Below are 24,792 nucleotides of genomic sequence, written 5' to 3' on the forward strand. Positions count from 1 at the left end.
AAAAGACTGTTCTTTCCACATTGAATTGTTTTGGCACCCTTGTTGAAAATCAATAGACCATAAATATGAGGGTTTATTTCTATATTGTCAATTCTGTTCCATTGATTTACATGTCTGTTCTTATTCCAGTACCACACTGTGATTGCAGTAGCTTTGAACTGAGTTTTGAAACCAGGATGTGTGAGTCCTCCCACTTTGTTCTTTACCGACATTGTTTTGGTTATTCTGTTTCCTTGAATTGCCATAGGAATTTTAGAAAGAGCTTGGCAATTTCTGGAAAGAAGTCAGCTGGGATTTTGATAGGAATTGCAATGGAACCATAGGTCGATTTGGGAAGTAGTGAAATTTTAATAAGATTATCTTCCAGTCCATGAATCCAGCATGTCTTTATATTTATTTAGATCTTCTTCAATTTCTTTCAACAGTTTTGTACTTTTCAGTGTGAATCTTGCACTTAGTTGGTAAAATTTTCCCCTAAGTATTATATTTGTTTTGATGCTCTTCCACATGGAATTGTTTTCTAAAGTCCATTTTTCGATTACTCATTGCTGGTGTGTAGAAATAATATTGATCTTATATCCTACAACCTTGCTGAACTCATTTATTAATGCTAACAGTTATTTTCCTAGATGCCCAGGAATATGTCTTGTGGTCTTCCAGTTTCCCAGGAATACATTGGAATATTGCAAAGTGTCTGTGGACATCTCATTCCTCAGCTTTTCTTTTAAAGCTTTGCGGTTGGGTTGTTTTTTGCCCCAAACTGTTATCCATTGCCTCATGCCACCGCCATGTTAAAATATTTGCTTGAAAATGTTTTCCAGAAATGCCACCTGAGCAGAGGCTTTTCTCACTAGACAGCCCTCAGTCAGGTCAAAGGCAAGCCTTTCAAGTGAGGTCTTCCAGGGGACCACCAGACATGTACAACAATGACAGTTCTTTGGGGATGAGGCTTTGAAGGACCTCCCAGTCCATGCTGCTCGTTCTGGTACCAGGGATGTGGGCTGTTTTTCAAGGCTACCACTGGCATGGAGACCAAAGGTCGAGGGCAAGTTCAAGCAACACAGATCTCGTTGTTCTTACAGAAATTAATTTGTTTTCCTTGAATAACTTGCTCCCCCATTTGCTGCCAGCGTGTTGGTTAAATTCCCAGAGTTCAGAAGACGTTGATTCTGACCATTTTTGCCAGTTTTGTTGTTGTTGTTATTGTTGCTTCCATGCGGGGATGAATTTTCAGATGTCCTTCCTCCATCATTTTTACTGATTTTCCTGCAATTTTTTAAAAAAATCTATAAAGTCTCAATGGCCATAGGCTAATTAAATATTTATCACGAGAGATGATTAAGGAAAAAATAAATAAAAAGAGAAATAAATAAATAAATAAAAAGAGAAAATATAGTTCTCATAGAGGCTTTCCCAGATGGGTAGATGAAGTTTGAAAAGGTATTTCTGTATTTAGTGCTGTCAAAATTAAGGTTAAAGTAACAGATGTTTCAAAAAAAAAAAAAACCCTTTTTTTTCATTCAGGTTAAACACAGGCTTTAGAGTCAGAACTGAGTAACAACTCCAGCTCTGCTTCTTACGAGCTTGATGACTTAAGACAAGTTATGTAACTTCTCTGTGCCTCAGTTTCCTCATTTGTACAATTGTGTAATATATATATCACATAAGGTTACTGTGAGGATGAAATGTTAAATGCTGATCACATATGCATGGCAACCCAAAAGATATTAGTTTTGATAATTATCTTTATAATATTCTGCAAAAGTACACTAATAATTCTTGAGTAGAGCTAACCTAAAGTCAGATATTCTCTTCTTTCTTCCTGTTTCTTTTCTGTTTTTTTTTCCCCCTTATTTGTTTTAAAGAACTAAGGGGAAAAAAAAGAAAGAAAGAAAGAACTATGAAGAAAATCTATTCCAACATTTTGGAATAAAATTTTGTTCCTCAAAATTAATTTGTTTATTTTATTGATATATAAACAAAATGTTATTTATTTATTCAGCAAACAGTTATTAAATGCCTAGTAACTATTAGGCACTATGTCAGGCACAGGAATAATAATGACAATAAAGTGTGGTCCCTGCTCTCAAGTTGCTGACAATCTAGGAGAGTGACAAGTAAACAGTTGATTACACAGTAACAAAGGCTATGGCACAAGAATACACACGGGACTATGTGATGGGAGTATGGCTTTCACCAGTTCCTCTTGGATTTCTCTCTTCTTTGGCTCCAGAACCAAGGAATTAGCCTTATTTTTGCCTTTAGCTGAGTAGTTTAAATCATGAAGTTTTTCAAACTTTGTAGAGATGAAAGAAAAACCCCTTGAATTATGGAGGACACTAGAAATAGTACTTTTTTACAGAGCAAGGGCTTCCTACCAGCATAGTCACTTCGAGGGTTTTTAACGTGAAAAGTACTTTGACATATTTTTTCTTTGCTAGCCACGTTTTTTCTATTTTATTGTTTGTTTGTTTCTCTTCTCCACTTTATCATCTAGAGACCTGGGTAGCTCCCAGTGAAAGAGTGTTTTACAGATTCTAAGGGTGATTTATAGGTAAAGACAGAAAATGATTTTTTTAACCTTCAAGTTCCATACCAAAAAAAATGAATATAAACTTTCATGGAAGTAATTGAAAATGCAGATAATTTTAATTCCATTCCATTTTTCAGAATTCTCAATCGTAATCCTTTGCCAACAGTTGAAGGTTCTTGTCTTTTTAAAGTGCCAGCATTAAACTCTTTGTAAGTATTGTAACAGTTTCATGGCTCATGAGATAATTTCTGCTCCTTTTGACTTTCGTCAAAAATTGAGTACTTTGGCTAAACAGTCATAATTTAGATTTTAACTGGGTTATTGAAAATAAGAGTTATTGCCAAAGAAAAGGATTAAGAAAGAATATATATGGGTAAGAGAGCCAGCAGAGGATGAGAAGACTGTTGAAGAACACATATAGATACGGAACATGAAGATGCATATAGGAATAGTATTTATCCAAGAAAGCAAAAAGGAATAAGGGGTACATTATTTTTTTTAAAAAGAGTGATCAAAAGAGGTAGATGCAATTGAAAATGAGAAGTGAGGATAATAGAAAATGATTGTACTGTTCAGCACCAAGGTCATTAATTTGATGATGCAAATTTAAATTTCTTCCAAAAGAGCTCATTAGAATTATCATCTATGGCAAGTAAGAAGCCAAAGTGGAAGTAATCCCATGTTACGTATCTTTTTCAGTTTAGAAATTTTGTCTTTGGGTTTTATATCATGCATGTTTGGGCTTCTCCTTCAGAGACATGGGAACAGCACAAGTGTCACTTACAGCAATTGAAAGCATCCTCATGATGACCCTTGAATTGGAAACACTGTAAGTTGATTTTTCTTACATTGATTTTCACTCAATTGTATTTTTAGGTTTGTTTGATTATCTTCTTAAGTCAGGTTTATTTATGTATAATTTTCATTTAACATACTTCACTCTTTTTAAATATACAGTGTGATGTGTTTTGACAAACGTATAGTTTTGTAGCCGCCACCACCACATTTGAGGTAAAGAAAACTTCTGCACTCCCAAAAGACCCCTCCTGTCCCTCTGTAGTCAATCCATCCTCCTGTCACTACCAGCCCCTGGCAACCACCAATCTGATTTTTGTCCGTATAATGTTGCCTTTTCCAGAATATTTGATAAGTGAAATCATGTGTTATGTAGCTTTTTGTTTTTGGCTTCTTTCACTTAGCCAGTCTCTTTGGAGATTCATCTGTTTTGTTGCACCCGTCAGTAGCTCATTCCTTTTGAGCGCTGAGCAGTATTCTAGTTGTGTGGATACGCATTCATCGTTTGATGAACATTTGAGTTTCTTCTTGTTTTTTGGCTATTATGAACAAAGCCTCTGAAAACACTCACATGTGTGTGTGAACATATGTCTTGTGTGAGCATATGTTTTCATTTCTTTGGGGTAAAATACCTCAGGGTGGGATTGCTTCATCATATGCTAGGTGCCTATTGAACTTTTTAAGAAACTGCTGAACTGTTTTCTAAAGTGCCTGTGCCATGTTGCTTTCCCACAAGCAGTCTATGAGAGTTGCAGATGCTCTACCTCTTCACCTGATCCTTATATTTGTTTTTTAAAAACATTTTAGCCTTTCTAGTAGGTGTGTAGTTGAATCTCGTGGTTTTTGCCACATTTTGCATTTCTGTAATAGCTGATGATGTTGAGTGTCTATTCATGTGCAAATATCTTTTTAAATGAAGTGTCTCTTCAAATCCATTTTGAATTGGATATTTGTATTGAGATTTAAGAGTGCTTTATATAAAAAGCAATGGAAAAAGTCCTTGCTCTCAGATATGTGTTTAGTAAATATCTTCTCCCAGATTGTGACTTATCTTCATTATATTAAAGTGTCTCTGAAAACTAGAAGTGTTAAATTTTTTTTGATGAACTCTAATTTAACAATTTTTCTTAATTTTTCATATTTATTTAATTTATTTATTTGGTTGTGCTGGGTCTTAGTTGCGGCAGATGGGCCCCTTAGTTGCGGCTCATGGGCTTCTTAGATCTGGCATGCGAACTCATAGTTGAGGCATGCATGTGGGACCTAGTTCCCTGACCAGGGGTCGAACCCGGGCCCCCAGAATTGGGAACTCGAAGTCTCAACCACCAGGGAAGTCCCTTAGCAATTTTTGTTAGATGGTTTCTGCTTTTTTGTGTCTTAATCTAAGAAATCTTTCTCTGAGACCCCACTGTCTAACCCCAAATCACAAAGATTTTCTCCTACATTTTCTTCCAGATGTTGTATAGCTCCATTTAGGTCTATGATTCATTTTGAGTTAATTTTCATATATGTTGTGAGGGAAGGGTCAAGTTTTATTTTTTTGCGGTTTAAAAAACTATTTCTGTAGGACCCTATTGTGACAGTTTATTACACAACGTACTGCACCTTAAATTGTGCCATCCCCCCTCCCATATGGTAAGCTAATAGAAACTTTCTGTTACGCCAAGGCTAGTTGAGGGGATTGCATGAGATTAGTATGTAGAAACGGCCCTGCATTTAGCAGTCTGTTCCAACCGTCTTTGTCAGGTCACCTGACAAATGACTCCCTTCACCGTGCCGTCACGCATTGGTCACCGCTCTAGCCTCATCTTCCTCAGCGTCCCACAGCATCTGCCACAATTGCGATCCCTCTCTTGTCAGCTACATGCCTTCCTCTCTGGATATTAAAAATTATTTCCCTGTTTAACGACAATACTGTTAATACACAGTATTGAAGAAATTAAATTCTTACACAATAATATTACCTAATAAAGTGTTGCTATTCAAATTTCCCCCATTGTCTCTCTTATATAATATCATTTCTTTTAACAGCTTTTTGAGGTACAATTGACATGCAGTAATCTGTGTTCACACACTCACATACATACACACCATGAAGACATCACGAAAATCAAAATGTCCATCACCTCAGAAAGTTTCTTAATGTCTCTTTGTAATTCTTCCTTCCCATCGTTCCTTGCACTTCCCAATCGCCATGCAACCATTGATCTGCTTTCTGTTTGCATTTTCTAGAATTTTATATAAATGGAATCATACAGTGTATACTTTTTTCTAACTGGCTTCTAACTCAGCATAATTATTTTAATCTTCATCCATATTGTTGTATATATCAGTAATTCATTTCTGTTTATTGCTGAATAGCATTCCTTTATATGGATGTACCACCATTTATGTATTGACCATTGATGGACATTTGAGTTGTTTGAGTCTTTGTCTATTACAGATAAAGTTGCTATGACTATTTGTGTACAAGTCTTGTATGGATGTTTACTTCCATTTCTCCTGGGTAAATGCCTGCCTGTAGAATGGCTGCATCATTGGTAAGTGTATGTTTAAGTTTTTTAAAAATACCTATTTTCCATAGTGGTTTGATCATTTTACATCTCTACCAGCAGTGTATGAGAGCTGCATTTTCTTCACGTTGTGGCCAACATTTGCTATGCTCAGTATTTTTAATTTTAGATAGTTTAATAGGTGTGTAGTTGTATCTCACTGTAGCATCTCTAATGATTAATCATGTCAAACATCTTTTCATATGCTTATTTTCCATCTGTATATCTTTGAATCTTTTATTTATATTTTTCTGGAGTTCTGAGAGTTCTTTATATATTCTGGAAATTAGTCCTTTATCCAATAGGTAAGTTGCTAGGTATTTTCTCCCATTCTGTGACTCATCTTTTCGTTCTCTCAGGAGTGTCTTTTGCAGGGCAGAAATTCTTAATTTCGATGGTGTCTAATTTATCTGTTTTTTTCTTTTATGCATTATGCTTTTGGTGTTGTATCTAAGAAATCTTGCCGAACTCAAGGTCATAAAATTTTTCACCTGTTTTGTTCTAGACATTTTATAGTTTTATGTTTTACATTTAGATCTTTGAACCAATTTGAGTTCACTTCTGTATATGGTTTAGATGGAAGTTCCTTTTTTTTTTCCTTTTTGCACCTGGATATTCAGTTGTTCCAGCATCATTTGTTGAAAAGACTATCATTTCTCCACTGAAATGCCTTTGAACCTGACAGTCAGTTCTCCCCCTCTCTCTACTTCAGAACTTTGTATTCTGTTCCTTTGGTCTTTTTGTCTCTCTTTACACTACTATCACAATGTCTTGAAGGTGTAGCTTCTTAATCCTTGAAATCAGTTACTGTTAGTTCTTCAACTTTGTTCTTTCTCAAAGTTGTTTTAGTGATTCTAAATTTTATTTCCATATGAATTTTAGAATTAGCTTGTCAATGTCTATAGAAAAGCCTACTGGGGTTTTGATGTATACATCGATTTGGGGAGAATTGATGTCTCAACAATATTGAATCTTCTGATCCATGAATACTTTATATCTCTCCATTTAGTTAGGTCTTTCTTAATTTCCCCCGGCAATATTTTACAGTTTTCAGTGTGCAAGTCTTTTGTCAGACTTATTCTAAGTATTTTATATGTTTGATTCTTTTATAAGTAGCATTTTAAAACTTTGATCTCTGATTGTTTGTTGAGACAAATTCATCTTTTTGTATGTGGATCTTGTACCCTGCAAACTTGATAAACTCATTTATTAGTTCCAGTAGCATTTTCGTAGCTTCTATCAGGTTTTCTACATAATCATGTTATCTGCAAATAAAGATAGTTTTACTTCTTCCTTTGCATTCTGAATATCTCTTTTCTTTTTGTTGCCCTATTGCACTGGCTAGAACCTTCAGTGCAATGTCAAATAGAAGCAATGAGAGCAGATATCCTTGCCTTGTTCCTGATCCTGGTGAGAAAGTACTTTGTCCTTCACCATTAAGTATGATGTTAGGTTTTTTGTAGAAGTCATTTATCAAGTTGAGGAAGTCTCCTTCCATTCCTAGTCTACTGAGGGCTGTTTTGTTTTCTTTAATCAGGAATGTATGTTAGATGTTTTCATTCTTTTCCTGCATCTATTGCAGTGATTATATGATTTTTCCCTTCTTTTCTTAATTTGTTTATTTATTTTTGGTTGAATTGGGTCTTCTTTGTTGTATGTATCCAGTATTCTTAATCTTTTATGTAGATCCATATTCCAATCTGGTGTCATTTTCCTTCTGCTTAAAAATACTTCTTTTAACATTTCTTATTGTGAAAGTCTACTAGCAATGAATTCTTTCAGCTTCTGCATGTCTGAGATAGTCTTTATTTTGCTTTTGTTTTGACAGATCTGGGTATAAAATTCTAGCTTGGTAGAATTCACTTCACTACTTTAAAGATGTTATTCCACTGAGTTCTCGTTTACGATTTTTCAAGCAAGAATCCTGCTGTTATTGTTATCTTTGTTCCTCTGTACGTAGTGTATAATTTTTTCCTCTGGCTCCTTTTAAATTCTTCTCTTTATTGCTGGTTTAGAGCAATTCGATTATTTTCTGTGCCTTGGTGTAGTTTTGTCCGTGTTTCTTCTGCTTAAAGTTCATTGATCTTCTTGACTTTGTGGGTTTATAGTGTTTACCAAGTTGGAAAAATTTTGGCTATGATTTCTTCAAATTTTTATATTTCTCCTCTCCTTCATGGACTCTAAGTACACATGTATTAGGCCACTTGAAGTTGTTGCACAAGTCACTGAGGCTCTATTCATTTTGTTGTTGTTTTGTTACTCCTTTTGTTTCATTTTGGATAGTTTCTGTTGCTATGCCTTAATGTTCACTGACCTTCTGCCGTGTCTAATTAGCCTTTAACCTCCTGCAATATCTTTTTCATTTAGACATTGTTTTTAATCTCTAGAAGCTCAATTTAGGTCTGTTTTACATTTTGCATGCCTGTACTTAACATTTTCAGGGTTTAGTCTGGGTGTTTTAACATATGAAATACAGTTATAATAACTTTTCTTCATGTATAATAACTTTTTAAAAGTTCTTTCCTGCCCATTCTAACATCTGTATCGATTATGGGTTATTGTTGATTGATTGCCTTTTCTCCTCAGTATGGGTCATATTTTCCTACTTCTTTGCATGCTTGCATGCAATTTTTCATATGATCCCAGATATTGTGAGTTTTAGTTTATTGTGTGTTATGTATATTTTTATTCCTGTAAAATGCCTGGGCTTTGTTTTGGGTGAAATTAGGTTACTCAAAACACTTTTATTCTTTTAGGTCTAGCTTTTAAGGTTCGTTGGGTAGGAGTCCAAGTAGCCTTTAGTCTGGAGCTCATCATTTGCAACTACTGAGACAAGTCCTTTCTGCGTATCATGAGGTTTTCCAGTCTGACTTGTAGGAACAGGTACTATTCCTACAACCCTGTGTGATATCCAGTTGTTCTTCTTATTAATCCTTTCATGTGGTTCTTTTCCTGGCATCAAGTTATTCCTCACACAAATGTACTGACCCATACTTTGTTGAATTCTCAAGAGCTCCCTCTGCATATCTCCAGAGTTCTTTGTCTGTGCACTTCTTTTCTCTCTGATACTCTGCTTTGTGAACTCTAGTTACCTTGGTTTTCCCAGACTCTTCTCTCCATTTCGTCTGTCAGGGAGCCCACTAGTCTCTGTCTGGACTTCTCTTCCCTGTACCATGACGTGGATACTCTCTCAGAGAAGTAAGGGCAATTATAGGGATCACTTCATTTATTTCCCATCTCCTCGGGAATCACTGAAATGTATTGCCTGAGGTTCCGTTTCTTGAAGACTGTTGTTTCATAGGTTCCATCTGATTTTTTCCTTGTTTCAGCTGGGAGGTTAAGTTGGCCCTTGTACTTCATCTTGGCCAGAAGCCAATAACATTCTTTAAGTCTGTTTTGTTTTGATACAGGATCCAATTAAAGATGAGGCATTGCATGTCATGTCTGTGTTTCGGTTAACCTAGAATTTTTCCCTACTATCTTTTTTTGGTCTTTTATGACATTGGCTTTTTTGAAGAGTCTAAGCCAGTTGTCTTGTAAATTGCCCCACAATCTGTATTTGTCTGTTTCCTCATTAGATTCAAAGTAAACATTTTGGGGAAGAATACTATATAGGTGATGTATTCTTCATACTTCATCCCTTGAGGTGGCCCAGTGCTAAGTTTGATCACTTGATTAAGGTGGTCTATTCCATATCTCTCCATTGTAAAGTTATTTTTCCCCTTGGTAATTGATAAATAATATGTGGGGTGATCCTTGGGATCAGTGAAGATCCTACTTTCAAACAACTCTTCACCCAACTGTGCATCAATGATAATCCTTGTCTGAATCGGTTATTACATTGATAGTTGCAAAATAACACTTTCCTAATTCTATCCTTCCTTTTGCATTTATTAGCTGACATTATTCCATAAAGAAGAGCTCCCCCACTTTTCATTTGGAGTATCATTATGAACTCATGTGCTTTTTTTTCAATTAACTGTGTTATACCTTATTATAATGATAATGTTATTCTTTGGAATGTTCCTTTTGTCCAGATTTGGTCAATGCGATCTCTGTTATTGTTTAGCCACATGATGCTTTTTTATTACTAGAATAATTTCTAATATATTACTCCTCACAAATAGGAACTGAGAAAGTGACTCCAGAATGTGCGGTCTTATTCATACTCTTCTTAGAAGTCTGCCTTCTTCGGGTGTACTCTCAACCCAAAGTGAGGCTTTCGGGTTGGAAGGAGATACTTCTGAATTAAACTGCAGTTCAATGTCACCCAATTCTAATCCCTATTCCCTTTTTTCTAGGCATATCATACCTACTGCCATCCTAATCCTTCTGTTGGGCACCTCTCTCCTCCTCGATATTTATTTCCAACAGTCAAGGGCAGCAATTGGCCAACCGGCCCCTATCCAGTTCTATAGTCCATATGCCCCAAGAACTCCTTTTTGCACTGGTCTGTGGTGGCCTTGGCCTACCTCTTCTACCTACTCAGGTAACTCTTTTACCACGAATTTAATGACCTGTGTTTCCATTTATAGGATCTTACCCAGCCGGAGGGCCTGCTGCCTCTGCCAATTTAAAAATACTATTGAGGTTGTCTGTGAGACAGTCAAGCTGCGTTGTGACAGTGAACGCCTGAGGGACGTCACACGTTGTGGTGAGTCTCAATTGCGGGATAATACATTTTTAATTTTTAACTTAATTTTTTATTTTTAATCAAGGATGATACATTTTAAAACTAATGATGTAATTACATTATTTTAATACATTCATTCAGAGTTCCAGCTCCCTAAATTTCTAAGAATTACCCCCTTGCTAAAAATCAGATTCTTGGTTACATTATTAAGCTAAGAATAGCTCAGTTACATTATTAGCTTCATAATGTAACTGATCTGCATATGTAAAGGAACCAGAGAAAGGAATGGAAGGGGGAAGGGAATTCACATTAATGGCCACATATCCTATGCTACCCTCTGTGCAAATGAGAACTTATTCACATAGTACATCACAGTTTGTAAACTGATTTTATATACATTAGGTCTCAAGTACCCTTTGTCTTATAAGACAGGTGTAAATATAGTTTTGTTTATTTTGTTTGTTTCTGCAATTTTATGAAGAGTACAAGTGATGCTGTTTTAGGTCCTATCTGGAGCCTGAGAGTTTCTGGTTCCATAAGCAGAAGCTGCTACCAAGCCCTTCTAATGCATGGGAGAGCTAGTTATTTCTTTGACTGTCCAGCTCTGAACTTGCTCTGAATCGCAAGTTTTTCTATCCACAAAACACTCAGGGGCTTTCAACTATTTTTCTATATATTAGATTTATGGGCACTAACTTGATGACTTCCAAAATGTGCTTTCATGCCCAGGTAGCTTGAATACAGGTCTCTTTCAGTGATCTAGAGCACATCATAAATAATAACACTTTGCCACTTATATAAAGACAAAATGGCTGATTTTTCAACACAGTTTTTTTTTTTTTTTCCCTTTGGCCACAAAGCTGGTGGGATCGTAGTTCTCCCACGAGGGATTGAACCCGGGCCACAGCAGGGAAAGTGCCAGGTCCTAACCACTAGACCACCTGGGAACTCCCCCAAACATTTTTTTTTACTAATTATATTACTCCCTTCTCCCCCAGAAGTGGGCAGAAAAGGCATTTTTACTCTCCTTTTACCGGTGAGGAAAAACAAGATCAGAGGTGTTAAGTGCTATGAACCTAGTGCCCCGATCTCCTGTCCCCAGTTTGGGGCTCTCAGCTAGCCTCTGCTCCTCCTTTCTCATGACCCTTCCCTCCTCCTTTGACCCTCACCAAAAATACTTTCAATCCTTTTGGAAGACAAGCCCAGCTACACAATGGTACACATTACCTTCACACAGTCAGAAGATTTGGATGGTTCCCCAAGTAGAGCTGGAAATATTAGAAGTAAAATGAATTGAAAGCAAAGTAGCCATCTGACAGAAGTTGCTTTTTCCCGTCTACATTTTAGGGCCTCAAGTATTATTCCATTGATTTGTTGAACATTCCACATGGGCATACAATCTGGCAAATCTCTTAACTTATACCCGAGATCCCTGCCCAAATTTTAGCAAAGAGCCAGGGCGGACATAGTGTTTTTTTCTGTATAGAGCCTTCTGTTATGGGGACTGGGATATATAGAAGCAGGGACTAAACAAAGGACTCAGTGGGTAGTTGGAGAAGGACATGTCCAGATGACGACCTGTTAGCGGCGGTGGTTGTCGTGGAGATCTGTGATAGCAGCAAGAACACAAGCACACTGAAGAGGTGGAGAGAGGAAGCCTCACACTCCTGTGCCTTTGAGGCAGGACAGGATGGGGTATATGAATGTGAGGAGTCACAGTAGGTCTGCAGAGAGTCCAGCTGATTAGGGGAATATTTGTCTTCCAGCCTTGGCTTTTCTTGAGTACTGGCCCCTGGGAACCAGTGGAGTAATCCTGAATATAGTTCCTATGTTTCACGCTACAGAATTTTCTGAGTAGATAGCCCCTTTTTCAAGAGAGACCTTTTTCACATTTTGTTGTTGCCAGTCATAGGCTTAAGTGTGGGTTTCTTTTTCTCCTAAGTGGCACTCAAACTTTGACTGATTCCTCATTTCTTTGGCTGTGGACTGACAAAAGGCTGTCCCATCAGTCTTCAGTGATGAAAAACAGTCCCTTCTCTTTTGACAGATGAAGAAACATCTATAGAGAATGCAGGAGGATCGTTGATGCAGGTGTTACAAGCCCAGCAGAAGAACAACAGCACCGAGCTGACTATTGAGTCAGAGAGGATGTCCTCACATAACAGTGCTGTCAGCTTGTCAGGCTTCATGAATGAGCAGCTGGACTTTCATACTAAAAGTGATATTATCAGTACACTAAATTACATACTGCCTTATATCTCAGAGGGAAATCTAGGAGATGTGGAATCAACATTATTACCATTCATTCAACTTCTTTTTTCAAATAAACAAGATGGACATATGCCGCTGGGCCTTTTGAAAAACAATACAAGGAGCCTTTCTGTTAAACCTGTACCCAACAATTCAACTAATAAAAACAAATTGAGGGAACTCCATTTTGTGGAAAATTTGTTAGATGCAGAAACTCAAGAAAAAATTGATGAGGTTAAAAAGGAAGAAAAACCTGCCACGTGTATGCGTTCCAACCTTTTAAGTGCCATGTTTACACGCTACATCTTTCAAAAGAAATTAGAAACTGCCCAACCACAGAAAGACAGCCTAGCAAAGATTGAGAGTACAGAGGAAAAGCTGCTGAGAGTAAACAAGGTCCTCAAGGGGCATACAGAAAATGCACCTCAAAGCAGTGGGAGATGAGAGCGTCAGGAGGGAACAGAATGCCCAGCCATCTGTGGCGAGCACTGCCAAAGAATGAAAGCTCAGGAGGCCATCCCCAAGAAAGCTGAAACAGCTTCTCGTGGTGCAGAGGCCCAGGAAGCTGGTGGGAAAGTCCTCCAATGCAGAGTCTTCATTCCTAAAGGAACACAAGGCCGCAGGCTCCTCTTCCCTGAAACCGTACTTCAAGGGCAGGCCTTGTGCCTCCATCCCGCCAAAATCCCCATCTGAGGTTAAAAGCCAATCAAAAGACTTATCCAACGCTATTCATGTTTTCGAAGATGCAAAGGCAAGAGTTAGAAATATTAAGGACTTCGAATTAATCTCACATTCTGGAAAACAAATACATCTTCCATAAAATTAGGTCTCATCGGGTCCACAGAAAACCCAAAGTTAAAAGGAGTCGAGGGGCTTCCCTGGTGGCACAGTGGTTGGGAGTCTGCCTGCCGATGCAGGAGACACGGGTTCGTGTCCTGGTCCGGGAAGATCCCACATGCCGTGGAGCGGCTGGGCCCATGAGCCATGGCCGCTGAGCCTGCGCGTCTGGAGCCTGTGCTCCGCAATGGGAGAGGCCACAACGGTGAGAGGCCTGTGTACCGCAAAAAAAAAAAAAAAAAAAAGGGAGTCGAAAGTTCAGAAAGAAAAGTTCACTTGATAGAATGATGCTTGCAAGCCCTCCGTTCTCTGTCGTGAGGAGTCTCATAAATTCCCCTCCACGAGAGGCTGTTTCGTCTTCAGGAGAAGTGACTTCTCAGGAAAATCCTTTTCCAGAATTATTTTCTCTTTCAGACCCTTCTGCAGAAAACACTACTTCAGAAAACAATACTGCACAAAATGTTTCTGAAGCAATTATTTCTACAGGAAACGCTACTCTGCCAGGAGGAACCGGCCCTGGAAACACTAGCCATAGGAACGTCTCCACTGCACATTCTACTGTTGCTGCAGACAACAGTATGCCAGCTGTTCAACACAGCAACAAAACACAATGGGAGCACCACAACATGGTCACTGAATTATCCTCTAAGCCCACAGGCTTCACTTTCCCAGGGCTCGCATCCCCGGGTGATCAAGTTGAAACTCAGCTAAACCAGCAGCTCTGGTCCCTCATCCCCAACACTGACGTGCAAAGGCTCATTTCTCATGTTATCCAGACTTTGAAAATAGACTGCTCGGACACCCACGTGCAGCTGGCCTGTGCCAACCCCATCTCTAGAACAGGCCTCCTGATGAAGCTTCTCAGCAAGCAGCAAGAAGTAAATGTGTCCAAAGCGGAATGGGATATGGACCAGTGGAAAGCTGACAACTATACCAGTGAGAGCACAGAAGCCCAGAGTGAGCAGAAAGAGCAGGAGTCAAGTGAGGTGAGGATAACCCCTGACACATGGGACTTGGACTTTTACTCAGTTTAGGACATGCCATTAACGTGCCCAAGCGGGAATACCACGGGCTCCTAGTCAGTATCTTATCTTCAGCCATGAAACGGGCTAAGACAGTGATCTCCAACTTTGCTCATTGAGAGAGTGTGTCACTATTCCTAGGGTAGACGCGAAAAGGACATAACACAAGATAAATAAATTGTAGATAAATTGTAGAAGAAAATGCTAATGATAAGACTAATAACATTCAATTTGACTTGTTCTTATAGAAGCTACTCGCCTGGAAGGATTGGGTTTCATAGTAGTTTAAGAAGAGTTAGCTATCGTTTAGAATAGGATTAAGAATCGTAAGTTTTCATCCCTTCTATCTCCTTGTTTTTAAAAATTGTTATATATTTTTTTAGCTCACAAAAGAAGTTCCAGGTTATGACTATAACAACAAACTCATCTTGGCAGTATCTGTACCTGTAGTAGTGACGATTTGTGTTAGAATTCTCTGTCTCATTGAGGTAAGGACAATAATTAATTCAGATTCAGAACCCAGAAACTGAGAATCAAATCCACCTTTCCTCCTGCTACTACTTGATTCTTCCCTTTAGCCATGAGGACTGACATACACTTTGTTCTTTTAATGAAAAGTATATTCCCAGGATGTTTTTTTTGTGTTTTGTTTTTTTTTTTTTTTTTTTTTTTGGCTGCGTTGGGTCTTCATTGCGGTGCGTGGGCTTCTTACTGAGGTGGCGTCTCTTGTTGTGGAGTACGGGCTGTAGATGCACGGGCTCAGGAGTTGTGGCACACTGACTTAGTTGCTCCGCAGCATGTGGGACCTCCCCAGACCAGGGATCGAACCTGTGTGCCCTGTGCTGGCAGGCGGATCCTTAACCATTGCACCACCAGGGAAGTCCCCACAGGATTTTTAAAAGGAACTTCACTCCCAGGAGATCCCTATGGAATTGGATCCCTGATAACAAGCTATTGGACTTTTTTTTTTTTTTTTTTTTTTCTTTTTGCGGTATGCGGGCCTCTCACTGTTGTGGCCTCTCCCGTTGCGGAGCACAGGCTCCGGATGCGCAGGCCCAGCGGCCATGGCTCACGGGCCCAGCCGCTCCGCGGCATATGGGATCCTCCCAGACCGGGGCACGAACCCGTATCCCCTGCATCGGCAGGCGGACTCTCAACCACTGCGCCACCAGGGAGGCCCTATTGGACTATTTTGACACGTGAAGTTTATAAGAAGGCCAGAGTTGACATGATAGTAAATTTTCTTCAACCCAACAAAGTATGCTGATTTGATGTACTCACCAGTCACTCTCATTCTACTGTTGATTTCTTTCCTTCTTGGCTGAAGTGATGAGAGATATAGGATCTCCATACTCAAGGAGCTATCAGTCACCCTGGGAGGGCTAAAAGGGCATGCCTAAAAGACAAAAGTGTGATCTCGTCAATTCCTCAGGTTTACTTAGCAGCTTTCTTCTCCGGTGTATTAGGAATTGTGTAGATAGGTTCCATTAAAACACTGCAAGTAAACTCTTGCAGCAGGCTACCCTCAAATATTTATAGTAGCCTATTCCTGGAGCTAGCCTGTTTACCTTTTGTTCAGTTACATAGTGGTTGATTACTTTTCCCAGCAGGCAGTTGCTAACATTAAAAGAGTGATTTTAATAGGCTGACAGTCTTGATTCTACCCTACCACTCCACATTACTTTAGTTATCTTTTCTCCTGTGATGGCAGCCCTCCATTCCAGCCAAAGCAGCTCCTCACTATACGCTAGTTACACCATAGCCATTCCTACTTTTGTCTGTGCCTTTGTCCATCGAAAATTCCTTTATTTTGCTTTGCCTGTGGAACTCCTATGAATCTCTGAAAAGCCAACTCAAGTTCAGATATCTTTCTCTGTAAAGCCTTCCCTGAATACTCCAGCCCTCCTGATCCTAGTCCTGTGAGGTTTGTCACCATTTCTTAGGGGCCATAGCAAAGTAGTCCCCCCTCCCCTCAGAACTCACAAAAGTGGTAAGCAGTTTTTTGAAAGGCAGCCCCCCAAGAGAGAACCACCAAGGTTAGCACATCATGGAGCTGAGCAGAGATGTGTAAGGACCAATGGCTTCCTGGCCTATCACACTTGAATCAAACCTGACATGATGTACTAACTTCTAAAGAGAAATGTGTCTATCTGCAGGAGGGTTGGTCACTAGTGAAAGCATAGAAAAGGTGAGGAGAGACCAACATGGGCAGTGCCCATCCTCACATTGCCCAAGAGTAGAGATGGCACCTTAGGCAGCATAACTGAGGAGTCAGGCCCACTAGCCAGGCTGCCTGTTGAGGAGATGGATGGATCCAGTTACCTCAGGCCTTCCCATTAAGTTCTGGATTCAGCTGATTCCTTTTCTAATTCTGATCTCACCAAGTAGCCTTCGATTCTGTGATTGTGCTTTAGTGTGCCACGGAGGCCTGTCCCCACAGAAGGTAATTCTCTGATTGTGTAGACACAGATGCCCCGTGTGTAGAACAGATGTATTTCTCATTGTCAAGTAATAATTTGGCATTCTGATGTTTGATCAATCCTGTGATATTGCTAAAGTGAGACTGCCACAACAGGAAGACGTGAGTTCTCTCTTGGTGAGGAAGAGTATGATTTCTGAGCCTAGGAGGCTGGGGACTAGCTTGCTAGTCATTGGCCATTGCCCAGACTGTACCCTCTACATCTCAGGTGGCATATGGCCTTTGGCATGTTTAGAATTTCTGTAAAGTCCCCTTTTTTATTGTTTTTAACTTCTTGCATTTGTTTTGTTTTGTTTTGTTTTGTTTGGGCCTGTGTGATCTTAGTTCCCCAAGCAGGGATTGGACCTGTACCCTCGGCAGTGAAAGCGAGGAGTCCTAACCTTTATTTCCTCTCCCCACATATACGATAAGCTTTTGGAGGACAGGGACCATGCAGTGTTCTTCCTATGGTAGACAATACTGGTGTTCAACGGAAGAGAGATGAGGCGTTATGTCAATTCCACAGTGAGGAATAATGCAACCGAATATTTATTTGAAGTAGGATAGAGTCCAGCAATAGACCCCTGTGTTCTTAAGACTTTTGAAATGTCATGTTTTAATATTGCAATCGGGAAGAAAATGAATAAATGGTGATAGAATAGCTGCCTAACTATTTGGGGGGTAAATAGCAGATCCCCATGTTTCATGTTAAATAAACATATATCCATAAATGTGAAAAAAGACCACATAAAGGTATTAGAAGAAAATAAAAGCAATATTTCTATAATCTTCTGGTGGGAAAGAGCCTTCAGAGCCTGATGCCACAAGCAGAGCCTTTGATATATTCCACCATCTTGTCTGTGACACCAGCTTAGCACTGATTCATGCCAAGCGTAAGATGAAGAGTTTTCCATATATTGTCTGATTTAAAGCCCACAGTCCTGTGAGGATGATATTACTATCCCTCCCTCATAGATGAAGGAGATCAGTGTAAGGCCCCAGCGGCCAAACCGAAAGCAGAAGGCAGTTTCACCCGACTGCAAAGCTGGTGCTCCCTCCTCCACTCTTTTGTCTTGTCTCCTTAGAGACAAAAACACTGGAAATATTCGAAACACTGAAATTCAATGAAAGCCAGTATTTCTTTACCATAAAGAGTTTTTGTTTGTTTGTTTCGAAGTGGTGGGGTTTGGCCATGCTGTGCAGCTTGCAGGATCTTAGTCCCTTGACAAGGGATTGAACCTCGGGCCACAGCAGTGAAAGAGCCACGCCCTAACCAGTGGACCACCAGGGAACTCCCAAGAGTTTTGTAAGTCAACAAGAAGAAGACAAACAGTCCAGGGGAAAAGGGGGCGAGGGCTGTGAAGAGTAGGAGGTGTGTTGACAGTCTGCCACCATATCTGCCTGTCGTCTCCTCATGGCTCATGTGGGGTGGGTTTTGTTAGCCAGGCCTTTGTCACCTCGTGACGTAAAAATCACCTCTAAGATTTTCTTCAAGTACTTTTATAATCTGTCCAGAATTTGTTGTATTTGTTTGTTCGTGTGGTTGAGGTAGGGGATCTAACTTTTTCCCCCTACATGAAGATCTGATTCTTTTCAAATCTTTCACTGAATGGTTTATTCTTTCTTCCCTGGTCTACTATGCTATCTTCATCTGGATGCTGTTCTGTGATCCAGTTATCTTGTCCTGTACCAGTACTGATATCACACTGCTTAATTCCAGTTGCTCTATAACATATTTTATATCTGGTAGGGCAAGGTCCTACTCTTTGACCTTCTTTGGCATACATCTCATAACTATTCTCACATATATTCTCTACCAAATGTCAGCTGGCCAGGTTTATTTAAAAATTATTTTGGTTATAAAATGGATTGCATTGAATTTTTAGTTTCATTTGAAGAGAATTGACCTCTTTACAACATTCTAGGAGGATGGTATCTCATGCCACGTAAGTACTTCTTAATGTGCTTCAAAAAAGGTTTAATATTTTCATCACATAGGTCTTACAAATTTGTGGCTAAATTTATTCCTAGGTGCTTTATGCATTTTTATTGATATAGTAAATGGGATGTTTCTTCTGTTTTTTAGTTAGTTAGTTGTGTTATATGGGAAAGCTATTGAGGCTAATATGTTGATCTCTTGATTTTGTATGGAGCCATCTTACTCATGTTACTTCCAATAAAATTTCAGTTGATTCTTTTGGTCTTTTTGGGTCCCTTGTTTCATATGCAGATATGTTTGTCTCTTCTTTCCAATACTTCGTTTTTCTCATCGTACTGATTAAGACCTCCTCCACAATGCTCAATAGTAGCAGTAATGATTGGGCATCCTACTCTTGTTCCTGACTTTAAAACAATGCTTAGGTTTTTGCCAGATACTTTTATTTTCTTTTCCTACTTCTAAGAGTTTTTATTAGGAATTATCTGTTGAACGTTATCTAAAACAGTCAATAAAATATATCGCCAGCTGCATGCAAGACCCTAAGTTAGGTACTGTGGAAGAGTCAAAGGATTCTTAAACAGGGTAGAATTCCTTTCCTTGAAAGAGTTATCATCTTACTGGATAGATCAGATTTAAAGTAAAAAGGAATGAATAAGGATTTGGAAATAGTTGTAATGGATAATCATGATCCTGTTTTCTTTCAAAACAGATTTCTTCTCATAGAATTGCAAAAGAGGAAGATAGAAAAAGAAGCAGAAGGTAAATATTGGTCTTTGAAAGCAGAATTTTACAACTAGAGGAGAACTTAGAACTCATCTATTTCAGTTTCCTCACCAAAGGCAGGAAGAACGCTTAATCACCCTAATGGTTTACCCTAGTTTATTTATCAGCAGAATTAGCTCCCCAGCCCAAGCTGAGTTAGAACAGGACTGGCACACATTCATCTGCTCTCACTAGTCCTTTAAGGAAAGAGGGTGGACGGGGAGAGGTTTTGGTTGTACCTGTTCCTGCTGGGCTGATGCCTGGCTCCCAGGCATCAGGCCAGGCCAGAGGCCTTCTAGGAGGCTCGGGGGTAGGGAGGGCCACATGGTTGGGGATTTAGGGGCTGGCCTCACTCAAAGCTGACGAAAGGTAGAACATATGAGTCCCTCCTGGAAAGTGGCAAGAAAACTTTCCTTCTCATCGTACTGTTTTTCAGGCCCCTACTCTCTATTCCCTTTATCCAAACCTCATAGAATTTTAACCGGGAGAAACTTTAGACACTAGTTTGTCTCTTCCTTTTGTAATAAGGAACTGGAGAAAGAGAAAGGGAAACTATCTTGCCCCATGGTCATACTGCTAGTGATTACCGAGAAGAAGATGGTCCCTTTCCACTGAGGACTTCTCCACTGATCACACACTGTGCTTGGGCTGTGAGCTACGTTTTATGTCACAGTCGAGTAGACACATACTATATGGACATAAGTAGTTTCTGAAACAAACTTATTGTGCACTCTGATTTTTTTCTCTTCTATTTGTATTCGAAAAGAGTATTTTGTGCTTCCCTGCTGGTCGTGGCCTTTAAACGGATTCCACAATTCACTGACACCTGAGTGACAGCCTGCAGAGTGAAAGTCAGAGAGCTATAGATGACTTTGCTCGTTGGGTTCAGGTGTTTACTTGGTGTGATTCAACTTATAGGATAGAGCAGCCAGGAAAATAAAATCGCCTTCTCCCCACACCCACACCCCCAGCAAATGCTGCATGTGCGACTAAGTCCGAAGCGGACTGGTGTGAAGCGCGTCTAAGGGAGTAACAAGTTTCTGCCCAGTGCCGTTGTGCAGTGTTTTCACTGCACGAGGGCAGTTGGCCAAGGGCAAAGAAAGGTGAACGGGGCTGAAAATCCTGCCTATGCTCCATGCTAAGCCACATACAAATGTCTCTCCAGAGACACTTGGGGTCCATTTTGGACAGACACAGAGAACTTCTGGAAGGCCAGCATGCATGCAATGATTTTCATGATCCCGGGTCTGTGGTGGTTTTGCTCATTGTGATTATGGGCTGAGGTACCCATTTAGTCCTAATGAAAGCAGAGATAACACATTGCGAGAGCGATGAAAAGTGACATGCAACACTAACTGTGTGTGTTTTCCTCCAAGGGGCTTTTTTTTGATTTCTGCTGCGTAAGAGCAGCTCAGGGGAAAGTGAGAGTCAGGTAGATGTGAGGAGGATAAAGTACTGTGGCCAGAGAAAGCAGGGGAGATGCAGAATTAATATTTCCCTTTCTGTGTTCTAGGAGGGCTTTTTCGGGAGAAGGCGGCCACTTTGGCTTAGGGATATGTATAGGCCTCTCAGCGCCACACGCAAGGAAAACATGGCCCAAAAGCTACACGACAGGGAGTCTTCTGATGAGGATGAGATATTTCTGCATCCCAGCAGGAGGCCCAAACTCGTCATCCAGAGCTCACTGAGGAGGCTGAATCTTTACCTCATCAAGAGGCCCCTGCTCAGCATCCACAGACCCCTGAGGACGTTGAATCTTTTTCACCCCAGGCAGAGGCCCAGGCTCAGCATGCAGAGCCCACTGAAGAGGTAGAACCACCTCCACTTCCGCAGGAGGCTCCATCTCAGCCTTCAGAGGCCCCTGAGGAACTAGAAACTTCAAGTCCTCAGGAGGCCCGCGCCCGGCCCTTGGAGACACTTAAGGAGGTTGTAGTTTGACCATGTGTTCATCATGGGGTAAATGAAGCTCAGCAGTCACACTTGTACAATGGCACTGTTAAATCTCTGGCTCTGGCACTTCCCATAAGTCCACAGGTCACTAAAGAGGTTGAACCTTCTCCAGTCCAGCAGAAGACCCCATCTCAGCCTCCAGAGCTCCTTAAGGAAGTTGTAGCTCAGTCTCCATTGTATCCCGAGGTGACAGTTCCAGCACAGAGCAGGATCATGCTGAGCATCCAACATCACCCAGTATCAAGAGCAGTGGTTCTCAACCAGGGTGATTTTGCACACAGGTGACATTTGGTAGTGTCTGGCGACAGTTTTGCTTGTCAGAACTGTATATGCTACTGGCATCTAGTGGACAGAGACCAGAGATGCTACTAAACATCCAACAGTGTACAGGAGAGCCTCCCACAGCAAAGAATTATCCAGCCCAAAGTGTCAATAGTGCTGCCTAGCTAGAGAAATAAAGATGACTTAACACAAGTATTTAATGAGCATTTAGTATTTTGTATCTACTGCACCACATATATAATCATGAAAGTATAAATCATAATATCTCCCACAGTGAGATTTCTTTAGTGTATGGAGGGAGTAGTGATGTTATGTTTCATCATATATAAATTAGAATTATTGCCAAAGGATAAATGTTCTGAAAGAATATCTGTTTTTCTAATTCTTTTGCTTGTGTCTTTTTTTGTAGAAATCTTGGTTGCAATTTACTCCCAGAACTGAGCTTTGGAACGTTTCAGGCCTGGCATGGAATGCAGTTTTTACACAAGTTGTAAGTGAAATAGAAGATGAATACATGTAAACAACTGTGTGTAAAAACAATCATGCAGTTATTGGTTAGCTGGGTGTAAGTAAGCCCAGTATGAATTCTGGAAAGTATGTCTTGAGAGCCATTTATTTTTTTTTTCAAATGAGGAAACTAAGGTACAAAGAGGCCAAGAGACTTGTTTAACTCATATATATGAAAGGCTCTGCTTTCCATAGTACTGATCTTTGGCATGGTCAATTAAAGGCACCGAACAGAAACACTCAAGATTAGCATTGTCATGGAATCCCACTCCATGGATGCCTCTCCAATATGCGAATGGTCCAGGCACTTCCACTTTTGAATTTCGCTTTGATTCCTTTTCATGTGCAAAGTTCCTAACTGCTTAAAATGTATGCAACACAGAGCTGCAGAGAACTAAGTTTAGCAGGGTGTGGTTCAGTGGGTGTGGGTGCTTCCCCAACCATCATTAGCTCTTTTAAATGGTAAAGCAGAAAGAATTCCTGAACACCCACCACAGGGCTCTCCCCAGCCACCCAGAACATTATTTTTCAAAAAAGCATATATTGCTGAAGTGAATTATCTGTGGCCAATAGGAACCTTTGAGGTATGGAAAAAGACGTTGTTTGTGTTCAGCTGTAGTGTGAAAAATATAAAGAAAAGACTTTGCTGCGGCCTAATTCAATATGTTTTCTTTGCTGACTACTCTTCAATAAGAAGTGTGGGTTTTACACCCCTTCAGCTCAAAACTTCTCTGATTTCTCATGGCACAAGGAAATGATAGTGGGTACGTTCAATGGCCCGAAGGCGATTTTAGACTCAAGGTAAAGAGCTCTTCTACACCTGGCTTTGGAAAAGACTCTCTTACCTGTCTTATGGTTCAGAAATCCAGTTTCACACAGTTCCCACATTTTGGGTTAATGAAGGTGTTGAGGCTGTGTCTGGAGCTGGATTAACAATTCCTGCAGATGCCTATCTTTAGCGGCCTCCTTCCTTTCCCTTGTTAGTTTGCTGACGCCTACCTTGGGGAGAGAGCACCAAGGGTCGGTTTTTCTTTTGTTAGCACACCGGAGAGCAGGCTCGTGAGGTCCCTTCACCAGGAGGTTTTAGTAGCGTCAGTACAACGTCTTAAACTCACCACTTTCCTAAACATCCTAGAACACCAAGAGTTCCTTATAAGAATCAGAGTTTCACTATAGTTAATGTAGGCAACACAGGAAAATACATTGTGGAAATAAATAAATAAATCACAGTTTAAAAATTAATGAATTCATTCCAAAACATTCACTGAGTGCCATGCCCACTGTCTGTGAACACTGTACTAAGTGCTGGGGATACAAAGACGCATAGGGCAGGGACTTTGTCCCCAAGAAGCTTTCATACTGGAAGGAGAAATATGGATGTCGATGGGAAAACATACATGAGAGCCATTCTAGCATCTATGCAGCAGGGTAACAAGGTGAGGGGGGGGGGGGTGATGAAGTAGCAAATGGGTGGTAGGTTAGAAAAGATTTGTAATGGAAGAGGCACCAACTTGTTCCTTTGGAATTTGTGCTCCTCTTAAATGACAGAAAAAGGTAGTGAAAGAATCAGAACTACCTGGTGTTGTAAATAAATTAGTACTGTACTCCGAAAACTCATTCACAGTTACTTTCAAAAGATTGTCACAGTATAGTAAGTCTTTGTTTTGGACTAAGTCTTTCTAATAGACAAAGCTAATTTGCTTCAGGATACATTTGCCATGGTGAGATATAAACTTTATTGCATCTCTTACCAAAGGCAAGCCACCAAGGGAAGATGCCACCCTTGAGTTAAATCATTTTACTACCTATAATGACATATTACTGGGGTGTTTATAAGTTGCTTGCATTAAATAAGTTTGGAAAAGGGCCCCAGCTGAGGTGGATTTATCATGAATTCAATGAACCTTAGGCTTCAGGGCTCCTCACTTGCATAGGTCCCTTCCAAGGTCTTGAGAGGGGTCCTAGCGATTTTTCTATTTATAACTTTGCATGTTTTTATTAGATAGGATTTCCCAAAGTAGATGAGGTTCAGGCCGCACAAATCCTTGATTCATCACCGGGTGTCAGGTAATTATAAGTCAGTAGGTTTCTTGAATGAAGCCTCTATGTTATTGAGAAATATCAGGTGAAGTAGTTAGCAGTGTGGTAGTCTATTTTAAATCCGAAATCTACCTCAAAGATGAGCCAAGAGCTTATTAATAAAGTACCACTTTTTCAATGGTGGTAGTAATCATATCTCTTTCAGATAAAATCAGGAATGAAATATACTATG

The sequence above is a fragment of the Mesoplodon mirus genome (genome assembly GCF_964341445.2).
Source record: "Mesoplodon mirus genome assembly, chromosome: 18".
Taxonomy (NCBI): Eukaryota; Metazoa; Chordata; class Mammalia; order Artiodactyla; family Ziphiidae; genus Mesoplodon; species Mesoplodon mirus.